Raw genomic sequence first — 17,565 nt, 5'->3', positions numbered from 1 at the left:
TTCGGTCCAATTAGGGCTCCGCGTGACCTCCCCATTTTCGTAAAGAAGGTATGTCCCGTTATAGCACTGCAGTCGGTAAAACGAGTGATCGAGCGTGAGGGCAGCTGACCCGATGCGGTGTAAGTCTTTATCTCGGATGAAGAGTTCCCAATATTCATTGTTCGTGAGCCGGGGTACGAGCGAATGGCGCAGAAGGGTCCGGGATTCCGGGAGACAGAAGTCAAAGTCCCCCATTCGGTCCGGGTTAGACTTTCCCCCGGTCTCGACCTTGTGATAGTCCAGGAAATTATAATCTGTTTGTAGCCCGATGCAGTGGTCTGATGAGAGAGACGACGTTCTGGTCAGGGTGGCGAAGAGAAGGAGGGAGAGGATCAGATTCATAGTTGGGTCGCAGTCGCACGGGGTTAAAGGAAGGAGGCGATCTACAGGGTTGTCAAGGTAAGCTGCGAGGCGAACTGTCAAAGTGAGCTGTCAAACTGGCTGTCAGAGCGAGCTGTCAAAGTGGTTGTCAAAGCGAGCTGTCAAAATCAACGGAAGTCTATGGAGCTGTCAAAGTGGTTGTCAAAGCGAGCTGTCAAATCAACGGAAGTCTATGGAGCTGTCAAAGTGGCTGTCAAAGCGAGCTGTCAAAATCAACGGAAGTCTATGGAGCTGTCAAAGTGGCTGTCAAAGCGAGCCGTCAAACTCGTTTAAAGCGGAGTTTGACGGCGTTGGTGTCCGGGATGATCTCAGAAGTCCAGTTGGGTGTAGTGGCGTCCGGTCCGGTCTGTTGAGCCCGACCTTGGCCCCGATCTGGTCCGGTCTGTTGAGCCCGACCTTGGCCCCGATCTGGTCCGGTCTGTTGAGCCCGACCTTGGCCCCGATCTGGTCCGGTCTGTTGAGCCCGACCTTGGCCCCGATCCGGTCCGGTCTGTTGGTCTTCGTCGTCGATGTATGAAGTTGGCGAAGCGGGCGGAGTCGAAAAGGTGAAGTCGTCGTCACCGAAGTCTTCTTCCGACTCTGGAGGGGGGGGTGCCGACTTGCACCTTGTGTGATGTAGCCAGGAGTTTTTCTCACCTACTTTCACGGCGGTTGGTGACGTCAGTAGGATTTGGTAGGGACCCTCCCACGCAGGTTGAAGGGGTTCCTTTTGATAGACCTTGACGAGGATCCAGTCACCTGGATGGAACGAGTGGGCTTCGACGTCGATGGGCAGGTTCTGTCCCTCGAGGGCCGCGTACTGGTGGAGACGCTGTAGCTGTGTCTGAAGCTGAATGACATAATTAGTGAGTTCTGCCTCCCCTAGTTCGAGTTCAGAGAGGGGAAAGATAGCGTTATAGACGGGAGGAGGTCTCCCAAATAAGATTTCGTATGGAGATAGTTTCAGTGGTCCAGTAGGAGCACTCCTTATATTATGAAGATCTAGTGGGAGTGCGTTTACCCATTTCAGTCCAGTGAGTTTACAGAGTTTTCCTAGTTGTATTTTAATTTCCTGGTTCATGCGCTCTACTTGACCAGAAGACTGAGGGTGGTAGGGTGTGTGGAGATCCCATTTTATTTGTAGAGCTCTCGCCACTAATTGCACTACTTGAGCAGTGAAGTGGGTCCCTCTGTCACTGTCTAGGCGACGGGGAATGCCAAACCGAGGAATGATGTCTTGTAGGAGGGCTCTGGCTACTACAGAAGCGGTGGGCTTCCTACAGGGGAATCCCTCTACCCAGGAGGAGAGCTTATCCACTATGATCAAGGCATGTTTGAAGCCCTGGCAGTGCGGTAGGTCGATAAAGTCCAATTGCAGGCTTTCAAAGGGGGCGAATGCCCACGGCCTGGCTCCCGGTGGCGTTCGGGGTTGTCGCTTGGGGTTAAAGGAGTTGCAAGTGGTGCAGTTCTTTGATGCGGCTGTGGCTGCGACTGCAAGTCCCGGAGCGTACCAGGACCTCTTAACATGCTCTATCAGCCTTCCCTTTCCCCAGTGTGTTCGTTGGTGGAGGACCCTCACCAATTTTGGAACCCAGGATTTTGGAAGGACGGTCCTGCCATCGGGGAGGACCCACACACCATCTTGCTCAAATGCACCCACGGAACGCCAGAGGGTCTTTTCTTCTTCAGGGGTTTCTTTGTAAATTTGAGTGGGATCTATGTTGGCTGGGATTTGTAGGGCTTGAAATTCGGACTCGTTGTTCGGAGGGCGGAGTGCAGCCGACTGAGCCGCCTTATCAGCCCGTCTGTTACCCCTTGATACTGGGTCCCTGCCCCGGGTGTGTGCTTTGCAATGCACGACTGCGATCGCGGCAGGTAAGTGGATGGCAGTCAGGAGCCTTTCTACTAGGGCAGCATGTGAAATTTTAGAGCCAGCTGCTGTCAGGAAGCCTCTTTGTAGCCAGATTTGGCCAGTAGTATGTACCAATCCAAAGCAGTATTTACTGTCGGTATAGATGGTAGCCCGCTTGCCTTCGCTGATCTCACAGGCACGTATGAGTGCTATTAATTCTGCAGCTTGAGCACTATACTGTGGGTTAATTGGGTTGGATTCTAGGATTTCAAAATCAGTGACCACGGCGTATCCCGTTTTCCTCTCCCCCTCCACAACTTTTGAACTTCCGTCTGTGTACAGTATTAGGTCTGGGTTTTCCAAAGGTAGATGATCTAAGTCTTCCCTGGGTCTCTCTGCCTGTCGAACTATGGTGGCGCAGTCGTGGTGTGGGGTTCCATCATCAGGGAGAGGCAGAAGGGTAGCTGGGTTAAGGGAGTTGACTCGCTTTATGGTGACGTTTGAGGGTGTTAATAGGAGGGCTTCATACTTGTTTAGTCGGGAGTTGGAAAAGTGATGGCAGCCTCTCAAAGTTAGGAGGGTGGAGACAGAGTGGGGAACATGGATGACGATTTCGTGTCCCAAGACCGTCTCTTGAGCCTTTTCAAGGAGGACTGCGGCGGCGGCTATGGCCCTTAGGCAGCTCACTGCCCCTTTTGCAGTGGTGTCTAATTGTAGACTATAGTATGCCACAGGTCTCTCTTGGTCTCGGAAAGGCTGAGTCAGTACCCCTGAGGCTACCCCCATTTGTTCATGGATAAACAAGTTGAAGGGGATTCTGTAGTCAGGTAAACCTAGGGCGGGGGCAGATCTTAGTTCTCTCTTTAGTCGCTCGAAAGATTTATAGGCTTCTTCTTCCCATATTAAGATGTCCGGGTGGTCTTGGCGGGTCATGGCGGACAGGGGCTTCGTTATTTCACTGTAACCTGCGATCCAGGCCCTGCAGAAGCCAGCCATGCCCAAAAATCCCCGCAACTGTCGCTTAGTTTTTGGGAGGGGAATTTTTGTCACTGCTTCTATCCTGTCAGTGGCTAAGCTTCGGGTGCCTACTCCTAAGATGTGCCCGAGGTACTTTACTTCTTGTTTGCAGTATTGTAATTTCTTCGGTGACACCTTATGCCCCTTCCGGGCTAGTTCAGCAAGGAGGTGCTTGGTGTCAGTTTTACACGCTTCCTCACTAGTAGAACAGAGGAGCAGATCGTCTACGTAAAGCAAAAGGGAGGAGCCAGCAGGGAGGTGTACATCTTGCAGATCTTGATGCAATATGGCTGAAAAGATCGCGGGTGACTCCACGTACCCCTGGGGTAACCTAGTCCAGGTTAATTGACTAGGCCCCCAGGTGAAGGCGAAGAGGAATTGACTGGCAGGGTCCAAGGGTATGCTAAAGAAGGCGGAGCATAGGTCCGCAGCGGTGTACCATTTAGTCTCTGCTGGTATGGCGTTCAGGAGGGAATTTGGGTTGCCCACCACTGGGTGGCGGGGTATGACAAACTGGTTCACCAGTCTGAGGTCTTGGACAAAGCGGTATCGGACTGGGGCTCCTTCTGCCGCCGGTTTCTTTACTGGGAGCACTGGGGTATTGCATGGAGACACGCATGGAACCAAGATCCCCTTTTCGAGGAAGTCCTCTATCATGGGTGTTAGTCCCTCAATGGCTTCCTTGGGTAGAGGATATTGTTTTGTGCACGGGAAAGGTAAATCAGTTTTGTAGGTGATTTTTACGGGAGTTGCTGATAGCAGGAGACCCACTGAAGTTGACTCAGTGCCCCATAGAGAGGAGGGTAGGTCGTCCAACTCAGGGGGGAGCTCTGGGGATGGGCTGCCTGCTTTTTCTTCTGCTATTATTCCCTGGAATGCGGGGATGGATTCCTCAGGCATGTGTAGGTAGATACCCTCCTTGGAACATTTAATGGTTGCATTTAATTTGCAAAGCAAGTCCCTTCCGAGGAGGTTTACAGGGCTGCTGGTTAGGAGGAAGGTATGTTCAGCGAGCAGGGGTCCGAGGGTAACTTTAGATGGACGTGAAAGTGGACAAGTGCGGGGTATCCCATCCAGTCCCATAACTTTTTTGGTCTCTGAACCCGGTTCCAAATGGCTATTCGTTAAGGTGGAATATGTGGCTCCAGTATCTAAGAGGCATTGATAGGGATGGCAGGCAATCTCTATGGTGCAAAACGGGTCTTCGGAAGATAAAGTTAGGATCGGACATATAGTTTGAGTTTGGTTGGGATCCCCTTTTAATTGTCAATAAGCTTCTCGATCGTCCGGAGGAGGTTGGTTAGGGGGGTGCAAGGGTGGTGCGGTGGCGTTTGTCCAAGGGTGAGTGGGTGAAATTATTGCGGGCATTTGGGTCCTCGGTCCTGGTAGGGGTCTTTGGGTTTGAGCAGGTACATTTGGAGGCGTCGGTTGGTTGAAGAGGGCGGAGGAGGTTGTATGAGGGGTATAGGTGGTGGGTACGGGGTTTCCATATCCGTGGGCCGTGTTAGGATGCGGGGCGCCATAGGCCATATTATTGAGGTAGGGGCAAAACCTTTTTATGTGCCCTTCTTCTTGACAATAGAAGCATCCTCCAGTAGTGGGTCCCCACGGTCTAAGGGGATTTGGAGGTCCTCCTCCCCGGACCCCCCTTCCTCGACTGAAACCTCTGCCTCTGGTGGAATGCGGTTCCATACTAAGGGCAAGGATCTGCTCAACTTCTGGTTTGGGGTCCTTTCTTTTCCTCTCATCTCGAGAATTATAGACAGATTTTGCAATCGAGAGGATTTCACTGACGCTTTTTCCGTCATACCCTATTTGTAGGTTCAGAGCCTTTCTAATGTCAGGGCAGGCTTGATCTTTAAAGAAGCCTTTCACTATAACTTCGTGCTGGGGGTTATCTGGATCAATCCCTCCCCAGGTCTTGATGGCTGATACCAGCCTGGTATAATAATCGGACGGGTGTTCATTCGTCCCTTGTAGTACAGTCTGGACTTTTGTCCAGTTGACGGTACGCTGCCCAGCAGCCTTAATGCCGTCTAAGATCGCTTTCTTAAATAACTTCAAACACCAGATCCCATCTGTGGTATTATAGTCCCAGGCCGGTTCGACGCGTAGGCATTGAGCTGTGAGTGCTGTCACACCTTCTGGCCGCCCCGCCTGGTAGTCTGGGAGTTCAATTACTTCCGCAGCCTTGGCTAGGATATCTGCCTTTTCGGCCTCGTTAAAAAGGGCGTTTAGGAGAACGTGGACGTCCGGCCAGGTTGGGTTATGGGTTGAGAAAATAGCGCTGACCTGGCGGTGGCATTTGTCTGGGTTGTCTCTTAGAGATGGCATTTGATTTGACCAGGTTACCAGGTCTGCCGTGTAGAACGGTTGGTGGGTATATACCATCCGAGGGGGTCCGTTTGGCTGTAGGGGTGGGATTGGCAGGGCCCTTAGGGGCATCTGGGTGACTATAGCATCTGCGTCCCGTGACGTTCCTGGGGTCTCTTTGGGTTTCTCTGCAAGACTAGAGTCCCCTATGGTAGTATTCCTTTTGTCTCTAATTCGTAATCTCTGTTTTATGCCCCCCCATGCTTCTGGTTCTCCTGCTCCTTCATCGCTATCCAAATTCTCATTTGGGGCGGGTGGAGTACTCTCCCTATAATAGAAGGGGATGAGCGTTCGTTCCATGTGGTCATCTGCAGAATGCCCTTCGTATGGGGGGGGGTAGAGATTGTCTTCCAGGATTTAAGATTGGCAGTTGATAATTCGTAGCTTCCTTCGGAACTTTGAGTAGTCCTCTGACCGTCTCGAAGGTGGCTAGGTATTCTAGCTGACGGGGCTTCTCCTCCGTCAGATACTTTCTGAGATATCGTAGGCGATCTTCATTAAAAGAGCCTCCCTTTGGCCAACGTAACTCAGGTCTCGCGGAGGCTGTGCCTGAAGGCCAGGTTTCGTTACAAAGGTCCTCTAACTTCTGCCTCGATAGCAATTTATGCCCGGGGATAGCCTTCCAATACGAGATGACAAATTCGAGAGGGGAGTCGGGGTCTCTCTGGGATTCAGATGGCTTTCTGGAAGCCTTCTTCCCAGAGTGAGCCCGCTCATGTTTGGAAGCTTGGGTACCCATTTTAGATTCACGCGTGTCTGGGGTAAAGAGAAAGGAGAGAGGTTTATTAAGGGGGGGGGGCGCTGGGCTGATTAGGGAATGCTATGTTCAGTTGCTTGGCAACTTCCTAACAGGGTTTCCTTTTAGAGAGCTCTTCTACCTAGTCCCTTATTCCTTCCTCTTTTACTTATTGTCTTCCTTACTTACTTATCCTATTTCCTGGGGTTCTCCTTTCCACTCTGCCAAATCCCGCCCAATTCCTCTTGAGCTATCCCTCCTGGCAACCTCCTACCTATCGTTACAATCTCAGGAAAAGGGGCCCTACTGGACGCCCGCGCCGTGCGGTGCCAGATCGGGTAGTCCCTTGATAGAGTTTTGGACGGAAAATCCCCCTTGCTATCGGAAGCGGGCTCATGCACGATACACGTGTTACGTGGCCCGACCGGTGCGGCTGGGATTAATTGATAGAAAGGAAGACCCCTTCCTGCCCCCTCCGTAAGGGCGCTCGGGAAGTTTGGAAGAAGAACTCCAGCCCCTTGCTTTCAACTGAGATGTCCGTTGCGGGGAGTCGGCTGTCTTTCCAAGCCGGGTCTCTCCGTCTTACTTTCGGACTCTCAATTGGTGCGGCTGACTGGAGGGTTTGAGAGAAGAAAGAGATAGAGCTCAGAACCCCCCTTTCGGGTCGAGCGGCAGTCCACGGTCTCTCTCAGTAATTGGACCAAGAGACAGGCGAGAAAGAGCGATAGAGAGGAGGGCAGAGAGTTCAGTTGCCAGGAGATTCCACCCCCTTCCCACCAGTGCACTGGGTTTTCCTTTTCCTTATACTCACGTGTCTTCCAAGATGATCCCGGGATCGAAGAAGCCGGCTGGATGTCCTTTGCTCCCCGGCTGAACCCTGGGACGTTTGATTACCGCCCGGAGGATGGCCGGGGGTCCAAAAGGTCTTCCCAGGCAAAATGGCCCGGAGCCGGCTGAAGATTTCAGGGCCCCCGGTCAGCAACACGGGAGAACCGCCCGCCCCACGTTGGGCGCCAAATGTTACGGAAAAATTCCGGGTGCGAGTCGGCTCAGCCTCCCGGCTCGTCGGACTAAGTCCGCGGGTCCTAGCGGAAAAATGAGCTCAGCCGGACACAGGAGCAAGATGCGGAGATCCAAGGTTTATTGCGCAACAGGTTCAAGGCAAGATTGAACAGGGAGAAAGGGGTGACACCAACTTTTAAAAGTTCCCTCCAAGTCCCAGAATACAGTGCAAGAAACGTCATGAATACATTATGGGAAGGTTGGGTTTGACAACTTACATCATGAATATGTTACGGAAAGGTGGGGTTACACACATTAGCATTTCAGGGAAGGGAGGGGTAGTGTGCGGAGTAAGAGATATACATAGATAAGCACTTCCTGAGTACCGGTGATGATAAAACAATAGTCCAGATATGCACCGTCTGCCACCTGGCATTGCCCGGAGGAAGGGTTTGGCAGAACGATCTGACAGGATTAGGGTCTTCCTGAGTACGTGACTTGCCGCTCAGGGGATTATGGAAGCAAGTGGGGTGTCGTAGAGTCCTGAAAAGGCTGAGTCGATTGACACCAGAACGAAGGAAATCGGTGCTACGGTTGATTTTATATGAATTTTAGAAGTTTTAGCTCATTTCAAGTCCATTCCGACATTATTAATCAAAGTCGGAAGTGAATAGATACATTGTTGCAGTTCTTGATACTGTCAGGGGTCCAGGAGTTTCAATTCCATTGTTGGATGGATACATTGTTGCAACTTGGGTTTCAGTTCCATTGTTCCCCCAGCGGGGAGCTGTCAGTAACTTGTCAAGAGGTTAAATGAGGCGTGCAGAGTTGGCTGAGCTACCTCTGCACGGCAAATGCACGGTGCTGATTGGCCAAAGCGCGGCCATTATAGTCAATGGGGATACAATCTGATACGGTCTACCCTCGTTAGAAATGGAGCGAGAGGGAAGCTTTAAGAAAGATGGTGGGCTTATTTCGCCCGTATAGAGAGAGGGAAAAAGTCCTTTATTACAGGACTAGGGTGCAGTGTGGTGCTTGTGCAACAGTGTGGGGTTTGAGGGGTTGGGGAACCGTCGAGGTCATCGCCTCGGGTCCACTGGTGCTGGTGGAGGGGCCGAGAAGGTACCCCCCCTCCTTCCGTATCACCTCCTTGTGCTGGACCAGAGCAGCTTCTCTTCCGGGGGCCACCCCTCTCCCCCCCACACACCCATAGCTTGAGTGACATATTTAGGGAACCGATTTTGCGAGGGGGGCGCCTATGCCCCGGGGGGGGGGAGACGTCCTTGCCACTTTCTTGCTAGATACGGCCCTGATCCCAGGGTCATCCAGTCCAAATCCAGCAATGCAGGAATCTCAGCTGAAGCATCCATGGCAGATGGCCGTCCGATCTCTGCTCAGAAACCTCCAAGGAAGGAGAGTCCACCGCCTCCCAAGGGAGACCTTTCCCTGCCCAACTGCTCTTAGGTGTCCCTCAAGGCAGCGGGTCCTGAGTTCTAGCCCTGCTGAAAGAATCGCACTGGCTGTCAAGGAGGAACCCAGCAAAGTTCAAAATAAATAAATCCTATTCTCATCAGAAATGAGTAATACTTTCTTATGCACGCTTATGCACGCAACAAAAGTATGCCATTTCCCTTTCCAGAAATGCTCAATTGCTAATTCAATGGACTGAAAATGGATTGTTGTTGTTATTATGTTTAGGGAAGCTTTTAATATTTGATGGACTATTGCATTTTAATATTTTGTTGGAAGCCGCCCAGAGTGGCTGGGGAACCCAGCCAGATGGGTGGGGTATAAATTATTATTATTATTATTATTATTATTATTATTATTAATCAGGTGAGTGTTCTCCTTTCAAAAGAGGCAGGTGGAATCTCCACAGTTGCTAATAGTATAACGTTGAAAGTGCAGGGAAATATGGGGAGCCCTAGAGTATCTGCTTGGCATGCAGAATGTCCCAGGTTCAGCCCCTGACATCTCCTGCCAGGGCTGGACAAAATCCCTGCCAGAAACTCTGGGGAGCTGCTGCCAGTCAGTGTGGACCAGGGTTCCTCAAACTATGTCCCGCAGGCCGAATCCAGCCCTCCAGGGTCGTGAATCTGGCCTGCACGACCATTTCAGAACCCGCCAAGTGTTCGAGGTTGAAAGCATCTCGCCACCCGCTCAGTCAGTCCCTGCGCCGTGCTGAGGTAGACCTACATTGGCTCCCACTACGTTTCCGAGCACAATTCAAAGTGTTGGTGCTGACCTTTAAAGCCCTAAACGGCCTCGGCCCAGCATACCCGAAAGAGCGTCTCCACCCCCATTGTTCTGCCCGGACGCTGAGGTCCAGCTCCAAGGGCCTTTAGGCGGTTCCCTCATTGCGAGAAGCAAAGCTACAGGGAACCAGGCAGAGGGCCTTCTCGGTAGTGGCCCCCGCCCTGTGGAACGCCCTCCCATCAGATGTCAAAGCGATAAACAACTACCTGACATTCAGAAGACATCTTAAGGCAGCCCTGTTCAGGGAAGTTTTTAATGTGTGACATTTTTGTGTATTTTTGGTTGCTGTGGAAGCCGCTTAGAGTGGCTGGGGAAACCCAGCCAGATGGGTGGGGTACAAATAAATTATTATTATTATTATTATTATTATTATTATTATTATTATTAGTTGTTGTTGTTGTTGTTGTTGTTGTTGTTCTTTAGTCGTTTAGTTGTGTCCGACTCTTTGTGACCCCATGGACCAGAGCACGCCAGGCACTCCTGTCTTCCACTGCCTCCCGCAGTTTGGTCATTGTTAGACTACATGGACTACAACATTATTATGATGGGAGATATGAATGGAGTGGTATCTACAAATATGGACAAGTCGCAGAGACAGATTGTAACTAAAGATGGCAGACTACCAAAAACCTTTTTTGAACTGACTGACAATATGGACTTGATTGATATTTGGAGAACTAAAAACCCCTTAGGAAGAGAGGGAACATTGAAAAAGGTATTTAAATATACCTTCTTGAAGAAACCAGAGGCCTTTCTCCTGGGCATAGTCGGCCAATTGGTGCTAAAGAAGGATAGAACTTTCTTCATGTATGCAACAACAGCAGCAAGAATACTTATTGCAAAGTACTGGAAGACACAAGAACTACCCACCTTGGAAGAATGGCAGATGAAGGTGATGGACTATATGGAACTGGCGGAAATGACTGGCAGAATCCGAGACCAGGGAGAAGAGTTGGTGGAAGAAGATCGGAAGAAATTTAAAGATTATTTACAGAAATACTGTAAAATTAATGAATGTTAAAACGATGTTGGATTGAAAATAAGTGGTATTGGTAATAAGATGAATAAGAATATGCAAATATGGATTGATAATGGATGAAAATGCATAGTTATAATAGGTTAAGATACAGAGTAAAGATAAATGAAAGAGGGTAAGGATTTGCTGAAATGATTTTTTAAATGGGAATACAAAAAGGGGAGGTGTGAGGAGGTCAAGGAAACAAGCTAATGAGTTTAAAGTAACAAAAATGGATTTGTTTTTAATTCTTTTTTATCTATTCATTTTTTGTATTTTTCTTTTTTATGTATCTTTTTCTTTTTATATGTCTTTTTTGTATTTTGTAAACCTATGTTTTTGTAAAATCTTAATAAAATATTTTATTAAAAAAAAGAAACTCTCTTTTATTTTCATTTGGTAGGCTTATCATTAGAATATCAAATAGGAAGGCTTTGGTTTTCTTTAAAATAAATAGCATTTCTTTTATTTTATTTTCCCTTTGGGGACATGTCCACCACATGTGGAATAAGGTTCCCTCATTTTGTCTGCATCTCCAACACTTATTGCTGATATTTATTTATTTTGACTGATTTGGATGGGGTCAGGAACCATCTAAAAATCAAATAGCATGTGGTGAATTTTAAGTCTTTTCCCATAATTTCCCTCATTTTTCATCTTCATTGGATATCCACAATCGGGTGTCCATTTCACCATCACCTCCTTCACCTCCTAGTCCTTAAGGTTCCAGTCCAGTAACAATCTGTGTGGTTCTGATAATATCTTTGTATTATTTAATAATTTTTTTTTAAAATCCGCTGTTGTTCTGTCAAGTCCATTTATTTTTTATCTGGAAAAAATTGTTTAACTGGTAATCTTTCTTTTTTCCTTTTGTTTTCCTTTTATATTTTTACTTTTTTGTAATTTTAGCATATAATAACAGTAGTAATTATATGGAAATGGGATAATAGTATTGAAATGAATAAAATGCTTAACTCGCCAAGATTTTTATTGTTTGCAACTTCCCAAGAAAACTGAAGGAGATTCTCCCCCTTTTGGCTTTTATCTCTTCCCTTTATAACTGTCTCTTTAAGTCCCAACAGTCCTGCCCCACCCTCCCGCTTACAGGATATCCCTTCTACAGATGTCAGCGCAGACCCAGTGATGGAAAACCCTCCGCCCAATTCCTCGTGACCACAAGACTATTTATTACCTGCAGCAGCAACAACAAAAGCCACCAGAGTGGCCACAGCTATCTCTTTCCAAAGTCTATGACAGGGAGGGGGCTGACAGCCTTTTCTGTGATGTGGGTATGATGTATCTGGGGGGGGGGTGTCCTTGGGCTACACCTCTTCTATGATGTATGTATGATGTTTCTAGGGATGGTCTTGGACTCCAGGGCGGGCAATTAAAAATGTCTATATAAGGGCTTTCATGCATGGCTCGGGGTCCTCCTCCTCTCCCCTGCGTGTGGGGGAGCACCCTGTTGCTAGTATGTCACATGCCCCTGTTCACTTTCCTAGGCTTGGGAAGTGTAAGAACAGAAGTCAGCCTTATCTCTTCCGCTCTGCTGTGCTTTTGCACTGTTCTTTGTCTGTTGCTGAAGAAGAGAGAGGATGCCATTATGATCCGTTTGGTCTCGTCTGCAAATGTGATGAGCATCCCCTCAGTTCCTTCATCCATGTCATTTATCAAGACGTTGAACAACAACAGGCCCAGGACAGAACCCTGCAGCACCCCTCTTGTCACTTTTCCTCAGGATGAGGAGGAACCATGAAGGAGTCCTCTTTGGGTTGGGTCAGTCAAATCCACCTAACAGTTACCTCATTCAGTCACACTTTACCAGCTTCCTCTGTCAGGAGAACCTGAGCTTACAGGGTTAAACAGCTCAACTTCCACAATATCAGCAGAGTAACATTCCCTTTTATTTTAAATTTGCAGTGTCTGCGTTTGCTCAGGCTCGCTAAAGCCTCTATAATAACTGTTCTGGTATTTTCCCCTTATTCCCTCATAAAATAGAAGAGACGACACAGTCTTTTACAAAAATATAAACAGAGTTTACTCACATTCTGTTCACAATCAGATCCCAGAAGGCAGACTTAGCTTAATGAAGTAACATACACTTGGAGTCTATCTCTTAAGAAGACAGTCCCTTTTTCCTCTCTTGGCTGGAAGCCAAGAGGGCATCTCTGGCTTAGTAGATGTTGTGTCTTCGATGCATGTGGTGAAAGAGAGAGAGAGATGGCTGCCCTGCCCTGTGCTTTTGTCATTACCTGCACAGGTGAGGCCACACCCACCTCTAGTCACATGCAGAGGAAGTCTGTCCCAGCCCAGAAGGAAACAGGAAGTTTACCTGCTGGGTGGACAAACATCCCTCCCCATGTGTAAACATGTTCACTCCAGGAATGTTGTACTTGACTGCTCTTGTGTTTCACAGCATGCATGCCATTAGAATGGCAATGCCTATAATGGAAGCAAATTTTTAAAAAAGTAATATTTTGAGCCCGTAGTTCAATTTCCCAGCAGCTCCCCTTGCCCCAGAGACACTTCTAGCATTCCATCTCCTCTACCTGTGGCATTGTTCAGCAGTGGGGAAAGTGACCTCTTCACACCGGATGTCCATTTGGTATGGCCCTTTCCAGGTTTGTCTTTCATTTGTTCTCCTATGTGTGTTGTCAGTAGAAGCCACAATTCTGTGGGTACTCTAGGTGGTGCAGAAAGCACCTAGAAGCTGACTAGAGGTTGAAGTGCCGATCAAACTTCAGTTTTGCGCTCTATTAATTCCAATTAGCAGTACTGGGGGTGGTTCACATTCTGGGGCAGTGCTTTTGTCCAGCAGAGGGTGTCACAGGGCCAGCCTACTTTCCCTTTAAAGCAAACTTGGGTCTCCAGCTGTTTTTGGACTAGAACTCCCATCATCCCTAGCTAGCAGGACCAGTGGGAAGGGATGATGGGAACTGTAGTCCAGGAGCTGCTGGGGACCCAAGTGTGGGAAAGCCTGCTTCAAAGCAACTTTTCTATTTTGCCCGCAAAGATGGGACCCGTCCATGTTTGTATCTTCTTGTATTTTGTTTTCTTCATGACCTTTGTGTGTTTATTTTTTTTATTTTTTAAGAGGGAAAATTGAAAGAGAAATTGTATGGCAAGTTGCAGAAGCATAAAAGGTTGTGTTTGAAAAAAACACACCAAAAACTGGGGGGTGGCATCCTTAAATATTTTATTGGGGGTGGGGCAAAGACCACTAGGCCTTTAAGAGATGGCACCTATTCCCTACACCCACAGGTCTCAGGACAGTTACATTTTAAAAAACGATTTAAAAAAACCACATATTAAAAGGGCATTAGATGTGAATTAGCCAAAAGCCTGGTTAAAAAGGTGCGGATTCGCCTGGCTCCTAAAGCTGTATAATGGTTTTTCTGACCATTGTATGGATTCTTTGATGGGAAGTGAGATGGGGATGTCGGATTTCAAGCCAGCAGAGCCTCCAGCTCTTAGGAATTTGGCCACCCTCCAGGTGCCCGGCTTGAATCCTTGTTGACCTCCCCTGCCAGCGTCTGCCGGCAAGACCAAGGGAGGTCTCTTCGGCGATCCTTTTCAAACGTGAAAAGAACACACCACTCCTCCCCCTCCCATCTCCAGGGGGGGGGGAATGAGACAGACAGAAATATATCTACATGTCTTTATTCCTGTCTTTCAGCAGTACAGAGAAAACATGTCTGTACCCTCTGATTCCAACTGCAGAGAGAGAATAAACTCCACCCATGTACTTTCAGTACAGGGTCATGTGTCACTCTGAGCTAACATCCGGTGCTCAGAGCTCTGAACAGACTGTCCCTGGTTCCCACGGTACAATCCAATAACATCAGTTTCCTGTTTACCATTCCAGCCACCTGGAGCTCGCTTCTGCATTGCTGCTTTTTCGTAACATCCTCCCCCAAAAGAATCAATGCATGTTGCGGCAAACAAAGCGTGATCCAGAGAAGAAAACAAACAGTTGTTATACACATAACACTCCCCTGTTGTTTCAGTTCCACCCTTGGAACTCCCCGCCACTGGTTTCCCCAGTGTACCTCTCTGGTTGTCTGGTTTCCAAGGAATGAGTGCATCTGCATTACCTTGGCTAGCAACTCTCTGTTGTGTCTTTGTCTCTGACTTAGACACAGCTCCAACCTGTTCTCGGTTGTTTACAACAGCAACACACGCAACAGCTAAGTTAGCAAACTCTTTTGAGTACCTCTTGGGTGGTTGACCCTTTGTAACTCTCTCAGACCTACGTATGAGGTGCTGATCCTCTCTGCTCACTGGTCCAGTCTCAGGACTCTTTGGAGAACCAGTTCCAATGGTAAACAGTGGTTCATCCTTCAGTTGTGAAGGCCTATCCATTGTGTGAGACTTCCTCTCAATGACTGTGACAACTGAGCTCTCCGAGCTATCAGTGTCATCACTTTCAGTACAGCTGTAATCAGTAAAATCATCATCATCTGAATCTTCCTCAGTGGGAAATGTGTGTACTATTTCTCTCTCCTGTTCAGGAGCACTCTCTAGAAATTTTGTGAGAATCACCTGACCAGATTCAGACAAAATTACTCTGTAGAGACCCTTTTCGTACCCCACAAAAATGCCTCTGGCATTCTTTACTCCACCTGGAGCTTCTGTTCTCACATGAGACCCAAAAACCTTGAAATGGGCAACAGAAGGTTTTCTGTGGAACAGTTTCTCAAAAGGAGAACTTCCCACCTCTTTTGAAACCTTTCTCACTTTCGTATAACAGTACGACATCAGAGACTCGGCCCAGTACTCATGTGGCAGATGTGAACTAAGCAATTGCGCTTCCATCCCCTTTTGCAATTCTCTGTTCACCCGTACACAGACACCCCTGTTCCACGCTTCCGCTGAAACAGCAATCTTGTGTCTGATCCCCTTCTTCTGCAGGAACCTTTGGAAATCCTGTAAAAGAAAATTCTGCTTCTCATCTGTGAATAGACAATCAATGTTAGCATCATGCATACTCTTAACTTTGTCACAAAACTCCTGAAACCTCTCCAAGGCTTCCTGTGGCTTTCTCAACACATAAACCCAGACATAGTTAGAGAAATGATCCACACACACAAGATAATATCTTGCATTGCCTCTAGATGGTTCTAGAGGACCAATCACATCAGCATACACCCGCTGAAATGCTCTGTTGACTCCGGTCTTCTTCTTGCTCACACCTGCAAGAGAAACTAGGTTAGACACAGATGAATTACATTCCATGTAATCACTTTGTGCAAAAGTCAACAAATATAGTCCATCCTTCTCTCTGGCCGAAAGAAATAACTCTCCATCTTTGTAGATCTTGCAGCTCTCAGCATCGTAGGACAGTCTCAGTCCTCTCTTTGCAATCTGCGAAACACTCAGCAGATTGAACTTCAATTCAGGAACCAAGTAAACATTTTTTATTGTGAAGTTCAGACTCTTAAGATAGACAGTCCCCACGCCGGCCGCTTCCAGCTCCTGACTGTTGGCCTGTTTCACAGCGAAGCTTTGCTTCTTAAACGATGAAAAGAGTTCTTTGTGTGGAGACATATGAACTGTCGCTCCCGTGTCAATAACAAACGAGTTCCCAACACCTGGCGTGGTTCCTTTCGCCATCAAAGCTTTTCCAGGTTTCACCGAAGTCTTGGTGTGACCTTTGCCTGACGCCTCAGGCTTTGCTGAGCGGCCCTTCGCTCCTTTAGGCTGACGTGGCTTCTTGCAGTTCCGCTGAAGATGCCCAGCCTGTCCACAATTGTAACATCGGACAGCGTTCAAAGCTAGAGCTTTTTCTCCAGTAGCTTCATCTGCGGGGGAATTAGAACTCCGTTCCTCCCTCCCCCTGTCCTTTTCTTCCAGTGCAGCAAGTCTGCCATGTTCATTCAACACGACGGCAGTCACCCTTTCCGCGGTCAAATCTTGAGCCGGGAGGGAACCAAGCTGACTGGCAACCGTTTTGTAAGTCCGATTTAGGCTGTTGATCATCATGAAGCAAAACACTTCCTCCTGCAGACGGAAATTGCGTTCCACCATCTGCTGGCGCAGATATTTCATCTCCGTCAGGTGCGCTTGAACATCTCCATCAGGCGCAAGCCTCAGATTGGTCAGCTTCTCAAAATACAGCAACGCTGAAGAACCAGCATCCCTCTGATGTGTTCTACGCAGCATTTCCCAAATTTCCCGTGCATATTCCAAACCCTGAATATGCACCAATTGGTCATCTGACACACACAGAATTATAGCCGTTCTGGCTTTCAGATTCTGTGACTCCCAACCTCGGGTTGGTGCTGCTGGGATGGGGTTCTCAATCACGTCAAAGACCCTCTGATTCTGCAGCAGGGCCTTCATCTTTATAGACCAAGATGAATAATTGTCATTTGTCAAGGGAGGGGGATAGGGTAACCCTCCCGCCTTCTTAGAATCCATTTTGAATTCAAGTCTGTGCTTTCTCTCTCAAGCCAGTAAACTCCAAAAGTCTTTATGCTTGTTTACTGCTTTCACTGGCAGGCAAACCTTTGGGCTTATTTTCAAAACCCTTGCACAGCTGCGCAGATATCAAAACACTTTCGACTTCCCAGGCTCTTTTTAGCCATTCAGTAACTTTACAAGTGCTGGCAGACGTTGCCTAGCAACCTGCTCAAGACGGGATTCCTTATCTCACCACAGGAATTCCTGGTATGCAAGCCTGCTCTCAGAGCTTGTTTCATGAACAGAGAATCAAACCTTTCTGTTCACTCTCAATAGCCCGGAATGCAGCATACCTTTGAGCATACACTCCTCTCGGTGTCCAGCTGTCTGTTCTGTTCAGCTTCTGGCTGCAGGCAGACACATTTCTTTATCTCCTTAGGTGCAGAGGATGGCAACGATTCATCGACCTCTCACCTCTCAAGCAGATTCTCATAGATCAGATATCCATCGGTC

General features: G+C 48.1%; 1 protein-coding gene across 4 annotated transcripts in view; it reads right to left on the bottom strand.

Annotated features, from left to right (window-relative positions):
* Window positions 1-17,565, bottom strand: part of LOC128412035 (zinc finger protein 420-like) — a 621,951-nt gene that overhangs the window by 371,316 nt on the left and 233,070 nt on the right. The gene's annotated exons all lie outside the window — the stretch shown is intronic.

The sequence above is a fragment of the Podarcis raffonei genome, chromosome 4 (assembly GCF_027172205.1).
Source record: "Podarcis raffonei isolate rPodRaf1 chromosome 4, rPodRaf1.pri, whole genome shotgun sequence".
Taxonomy (NCBI): domain Eukaryota; kingdom Metazoa; phylum Chordata; class Lepidosauria; order Squamata; family Lacertidae; genus Podarcis; species Podarcis raffonei.
The sequence above is the reverse complement of the archived record's forward strand: the minus strand, read 5'-3'. Positions and strand labels throughout refer to the sequence as shown.